Source organism: Muntiacus reevesi, chromosome 6, assembly GCF_963930625.1.
Source record: "Muntiacus reevesi chromosome 6, mMunRee1.1, whole genome shotgun sequence".
NCBI lineage: Eukaryota > Metazoa > Chordata > Mammalia > Artiodactyla > Cervidae > Muntiacus > Muntiacus reevesi.
The window spans coordinates 46,448,722-46,455,753 of record NC_089254.1 but is presented as its reverse complement, the minus strand read 5'-3'; positions in this window follow the sequence as shown (position 1 = coordinate 46,455,753).

Genomic DNA, 7,032 nt, shown 5'->3' with positions numbered 1-7,032 from the left:
AATGAACAACTCCAAAATTAAGTTTATAGGGATAAGATTTCTCAGAATAGCTCTAAAGAGCCAATGCAGTTTGGCAGGGGTTGTACTCCAAAATAGACAGGAGATAGATCTTCTGATCCCTGAACAAGGAGGAACTTGAGCCATTTTGAATGAGATGTGTTGTTTCTGGGTAAATACCTCCAGCTAAGTTAAAAAAAGTCTCACAGTCCACAAGAAAAACATTCAGATCCTACTGGATCTCAGAGAACGAGCTGGAGAGTTCTCAGTGTGGCTACATTCTCTCTTTGGGGGACCCTTCTCCTGGGGAGGGGAAATTTGGAGTTGGCTAATGCCCCTACTTAGAGAAGGAAATGGCAACCCACGCCAGTATTCTTGCCTGGAGAATCCCATGGACAGAGGAGCCTGGTGGGCTACAGTCCATGGGGTCGCAAAGAGTCAGACACGACTGAGCGACTTCACTGTCATTAATGCCCCTACTAATCTCTGTCATCACCAAATTGATGCTGCTTATGACTGCTCCATGTATTATCAATTGTCTAACCCATTTCGTCTCTGCCCAGGTCAACAAGCTACAACATGCAGTGCCAGCTCAACAAGGATATATAAAACTACATATGAAACTACAGCTGACCACAGAAAATATCACTCACCCTTAGATAGACACAGCTTTAAGGACTCTGAGGCTTGAGACTAGCAAGAGGAGGAGGACCAATGCCCCTCACCATCCCATTTCAGCAGGCAGTAGCCAGAGAGACCTCAATGTCCCTATTCCCAAAGAATTGGGCCTCCCATCTCTTGAGGGAGGAATGTTAGGTAGTTAGAATAGGAAATAGGAGTCCAGAATGGCGGTGGTTAAAAGACAAAGAAGGGAAAAGCCCACAAAAATAGAACAAAGGAAGGTCCGAGGCCTGGAGTGAGGACCTCAGGTAAAACAAACAGCCCTCCTGGCTAGCCCAATTTACATAGGGCAGGCTCAGAGGGAGGAGAAAAAACATATAAAAAGAGGAGCCAAAATTGAGCTAAGGGGCCTCTCTTCTCTCCATCTTTTGGGTCGGCCCGTCTTCACTCCTCAAGGGTGTGCTATCCTTTGTTTTTCCTCATAAAACTGAACTGTAACATAGAGCTGTAACACTGGTCTGCCCAAGGAAATTTCACAGGGCTGTAACACTGGTCCGTCCGTCACTTCAAATTTTTGTTTCAACAAGACAAAACCAAGGAAATTACAAACTCCCTCGACATTACTTAATGGGTTTCTACATTCATTCATCTCCCAAGATGAAATATAAGATAATATTGTAGTCAACAAAGGGGTGCATGTACCTTTTTGAATTAGTGCTTTTCTTTGGAAAAATACTCAGAAGTAGAATTGTCAGATTGTATGATGGGATTACAAGGTGGCGGGATAGAAGTATGTGTGCTCATCTTCTCCTGCAAGAACTCCAAAATTACAACTCACTGCTGAACAACCATCGACAGGAGAGTGTTGGATTCCACCGAAAAAGATATCCTATGTCCAAGGGCAAAGAAGAAACCCCAGAAAGATGGTAGGAGGGGCAAAATCATGTTTAGAATCAAACCCCATACCCACCAGAGACGCTCAGAGGGCTCAAACAAACCTTGTGCACACCAGGCCCCAGAGACCCACAGAGACTGAGCCAGAGCTGTGAGTGTCTCCTGTGGAGGGACGGGTCAGCAGTGGCCTGTTGCAGGGTGAGGGCTCTGGGTGCAGCAGACCTGGGTATGGCATAAGTCCTCATGGAGGAGGTCACCATTAACTCCACCATAGAGCTGTAAGAACTTACACAGGACTGGGGAAACAGACTCTTGGAGGGAACAAACAAAACCTTGTGTGCACCAGGATCCAGGAGAAAGGAGTAGTGACCTCACAAGAGACTGGCCCAGACTTGCCCGTGAGTGTCCTGGAGTCTCTGGCAGAAGCGTGGGTTGGCAGTAGCCTGCTGCAAGGTCGGGGGCACTGAGTGCAGCAGTGTGTGCACAGGGCATTTTGAAGGAGGTCGCCATTATCTTCATTACCTCCACCATAGTTTGGCCTCAGGTCAAACAACAGGGAGGGAACACAGCTCCAATCAACAGAAAACTGGATTAAAGATTTACTGAACATGGCCCCGCCCATCAGAACAAGACCCACTTTCCCCCTCAGCCAGTCTCTCCCATCAGGAAGCTTCCACAAGCCTCTTATCCTTACCCATCAGTGGGCAGACAGAATGAAAACCACAATCACAGAAAACTAACCAAACTGATCACATGGACCACAGTGTTGTCTAACTCAATGAAACTATGAGCCATGCTGTGTAGGGCCACTCAAGATGGATGGGTCATGGTGAAGAGTTCTGACAAGACATGGTCCACTAAAGAAGGAAATAGCAAACCACTCCAGTATTTTTGCCTTGAGAACACCATGAACAGTATGAAAAGGCAAAAAGATAGAACACTGAAAGATGAACTCCCCAGGTCAGTAGGAGCCCAATATGCTACTGGAGATCAGTGAAGAAATAACTCCAGAAAGAATGAAGAGATGGAGTGAAAGCAAAAACAACACCCAGTTGTGGATGTGACTGGCGATGGAAGTAATGTCCAAGGCTGTAAAGAGCAATACTACATAGGAACCTGGAATGTTAGGTCCATGAATCAAGGTATATTGGAAGTGGTCAAAGAGGAGATGGCAAGAGTGAAATTGACAATTTAGGAATCAGTGAACTAAAATGGACTGGAATGAGTGAATTTAACTTAGATGACCATTATATCTACAGTGGGCAAGAATCCCTTAGAAGAAATGGAGTAGCCCTCATAGTCAACATAAGAGTCCAAAATGCAGTGCTTGGATGCAATCTCAAAAACAACAGAATGATCTCTGATCGTATTCTAGGCAAACCATTCAATATCACAGTAATCCTAGTATATGCCCCAACTAGTAATGCTGAAGAAGCTGAAGTTGAATGGTTCTATGAAGATCTACAAGACCTTCTGAACAAACCACCCAAAAAAGATGTCCTTTTCATCATAGGGGACTGGAATGCAAAAGTAGGAAGTCAAGAGATACCTAGAATAACAGGCAAATTTGGCCTTGGAGTACAAAATGAAGCAGGGCAAAAGTTAAGAGTTTTGCTACGAGAACACACTGGTCATAGCAAACACCCTCTTCCAAAATCACGAGAGAAGACTCTATACAAGGACATCACCAGATGGTCAATACCTAAATCAGATTGATTATATTCTTTGCGGCCAAAGATGGAGAAGCTCTGTGCAGTCAACAAAAAAAGACTGGGAGCTGACTGTGGCTCTGATCATGAACTCCTTACTGCCAATCTCAGACTTAAATCTAAGAAAGTAGGGAAAACCACCAGACCATTCAGGTATGACCTAAATCAAATCCCTATGATTATACAGGGGAAGTTACAAATAGATTAAAGGGATTAGATCTGATAGAGTGTCTGTAGAACTATGGGTGAAGGTTTGTGACATTGTACAGAAGGTGGTGATCAAGACTATTCCCAAGAAAAAGAAATGCAAGAAGGCAAAATGGTTGTCTGAGGAGGCCTTATAAATAGCTGAGAAAAGAGGAGGAGCTAAAGGCAAAGAAGAAAAGGAAAGATATACCCATCTGAATGCAGAGTTCCAAAGAATAGCAAGGAAAGATAAGAAAGCCTTCCTCAGTGACCAATGCAAAGAAATAGAGGAAAACAATAGAATGAGAAAGACTAGGGATCTCTTCAATCTTCTGTGGATATCCAACCATTCTATCCTAAAGGAAATAGCCCTGAATATTCACTCATTGGAAAGACTGATGCTGAAGCTGAAACCACAATACTTTGGCCACCTGATGCGAAGAACTGACTCATTTGAAAAGACCCTGATACTGGGAAAGATTGAATGTGGGAGGAGAAGGGGACAGCAGAGGATGAGATGGTTGGATGGCGTCACTGACTCAGTGGACATGAGTTTGAATAAACTTTGGGAGTTGGTGATGGACAGGGAGGCCTGGCCTGCTGCAGTCCATGGGGTTACAAAGAGTCAGACACGACTGTGTGACTGAACTGAACTGAACTGAACTGAGAGATCTCTTCAAGAAAATTAGAGATACCAAGGGAATATTTCATGCAAAGATCGGCACAAAAAGGACAGAAATGGTATGGACCTAACAGAAGCAGAAGATATTAAGAAGAGGTGGCAAGGACACACAGAAGAACTATACAGAAAAGATCTTCATGACCCATATAACCACAATGGTGTGATCAATCACCTAGAGTTAGACATCCTGGAATTCGAAGTCAAGTGGGTCTTAGGAAGCATCACTACAAACAAAGCTAGTGGAGGTGATGGAATTCCAGTTGAACTATTTCAAATCCTGAAAGATGATGCTGTGAAAGTGCTGCACTCAATAAGCCAGCAAATTTGGAAAACTCAGCAGTGGGAACAGGACCAGAAAAGGTCAGTTTTCATTCCAATCCCAAAGAAAGACAATGACAAAGAATGTTCAAACTACAGCACATTTGCACTCATCTCACACACCAGCAAAGTAATGCTCAAAATTCTCCAAGCCAGGCTTCAACAGTACATGAACCATGAACTTCCAGATGTTCAAGCTGGATTTAGAAAATGCAGAGGAACCAGAGATCAAATTGCCAACATCCACTGGATCACACAAAAAGCAAGAGAGTTCCAGAAAAACATCTACTTCTGCCTTATTGACTACGCCATAGCCTTTGACTGTGTGGATCACAATAAACTGGAAAATTCTGAAAGAGATGGGAATACCAGACCACCTGACCTGCCTCCTGAGAAATCTGTATGCAGGTCAAGAAGCAACAGTTAGAACTGGACATGGAACAACAGACTGGTTCCAAATTGGGAAAGGAGTACGTCAAGGCTGTATAATGTCACCCTGCTTATTTAACTTGTATACAGAGTGCATCATGAGAAACGCTGGGCTGGAGGAAGCACAAGCTGGAATCAGGATTGCTGGGAGAAATATCAATAACCTCAGATATGCAGATGACACCACCCTTATGGCAGAAAGCGAAGAGGAACTGAAGAGCCTCTTGATGAAAGTGAAAGAGGAGAGTGAAAAAGTTGACTCAAAACTCAACACTCAGAAACGTAAGATTATGGCATCTGGTCCCATCACTTTATGGCAAATAGATGGGGAAACAGTGGAAACAGTGACAGACTTTATTTTGGGGGGATCCAAAATCACTGCAGATGGTGACTGCAGCCATGGAATTAAAAGATGCTTGCTCCCTGGAAGAAAACGTCTGATCAACTTAGACAGCATATTAAAAGTCAGAGACATTACTTTGCCAACAAAGGTCCATCTAGTCAAAGCTCTGGTTTTTCCAGTTGTCATGTATGGATGTGAGAGTTGCACTATAAAGAAAGCTGAGCACCAAAGAATTGATGCTTTTGAACTGTGGTGTTGGGAGAAGACTCTTGAGAGTCCCTTGAACTGCAAGGAGATCCAACCAGTCCATCCCAAAGGAAATCAGGCCTGAATATTCATTGAAGCTGAAACTCTAATACTTTGACCACCTGTTGCGAAGAACTGACTCGTTGAAAAAGACCCTGATGCTGGGAAAGATTGAAGGTGGGAGGAGAAGGGGATGACAGAGGATTAGATGGTTGAATGGCATCACTGACTTGATGGATATGAGTTTGAGTAAATTCCGGGAGTTGGTGATGGACAGGGAAGACTGCCGTGCTGCAGTCCACGGGGTCGCAAAGAATCAGACATGACTGACTGACTGAACTGAACAAGAATAGAGTAGAAAATATTTCATTAGTAATTTTTAATACTGATGAATGTTGAAATGGTAATAGTTTGGATATACTGGGTTAAATGAAATATAGCATTACCATCAATTTCTCCTGGTCTTGCTTTTTTAAATGTGGCTACTAGAACATTTAAAATTACATTTAAAAAATTACATATATGGCTTCCATCTGTGTCTCATGTTTACAGTTCCCATTGTATTTCTACAGGACATATGTGTCCTGAAGACTAGAAATTGAACAGGTGACTCAAGCCTGGCCAGTCAGAGCAACCCATTCCCTTGGTCAAAGTGATTGGTTCAGGGACATAGGATGCCACTAGCAAGTGAGACACACTCTTGTTCTTCCTAGATGTCTATCTAAGTGGATATAGGAACTGGAACCATTGCAACTGTTCTGATCCCATGCATGGCCCTAAGATGGAGCAAACACAAGGACCTAGAGATAAGACAAGGAGAGAAATGACATTTCAGTGACATTTTTTGAGCCTTGAATAAAAAACCACGCCTATCCTTTGGACTCTTCAGCTATAGGAGCTCATAGATTCTCTTTTTTGCTTAAACCAGTTTGAGTTAGAATTTCTATCACTTGCGTCAGAAAGGTTCGTAGCTGTTACAGCTTTGTATTTGGCACTAGAGATCTTTGAGAGCAAGTTTCAATCCAAAAGAGGTAGACATCAAAATCCAAGGACTGAAAACTGGAATGGTAAGGAAATGGAGGAAGAAAGTGAAAACATGATATATTGTGGTAAAGACAGAGAAAGGTCAGGTTCTACTCAAAGAAGGAATGGGTGAAGGGGGCTGGGAATTCTGTCCATTTGGGTGTAGCTGCTTGGTTTGGCTTGGAGAGAACAGGAGTATTCTCACTGCCTGGTTTCCCTGGCTTTGGGGTCAACAAGAACTGGGGGCTTCCTTCCATCACTGTCTCAGAAGAGCAGCCTTAACATGGGGGCTCTCCTCACCCCACAAGAAGGACCTGTGGAAGTAACCCAGGCAATAGGTGATGAATGCTTGAGGTGGAGAAGAGAAAAGAGAAGGAAATAGTAGAATACAGAACTACAGGGCTAGGGGTTGACAGGATAAAGGGATGAAAAAGGAAAAGAAGATCATGATGCAAAATTTCATTATCTGGAACATGGGGTGGTTTGTGGTGATGCCTTTCACCTACGAGGACACATGGGAGAGGGAACAGGTATGATGGAGGAGGCGATTTCACAGGACACATGGGAGAGGGAACAGGTATGAT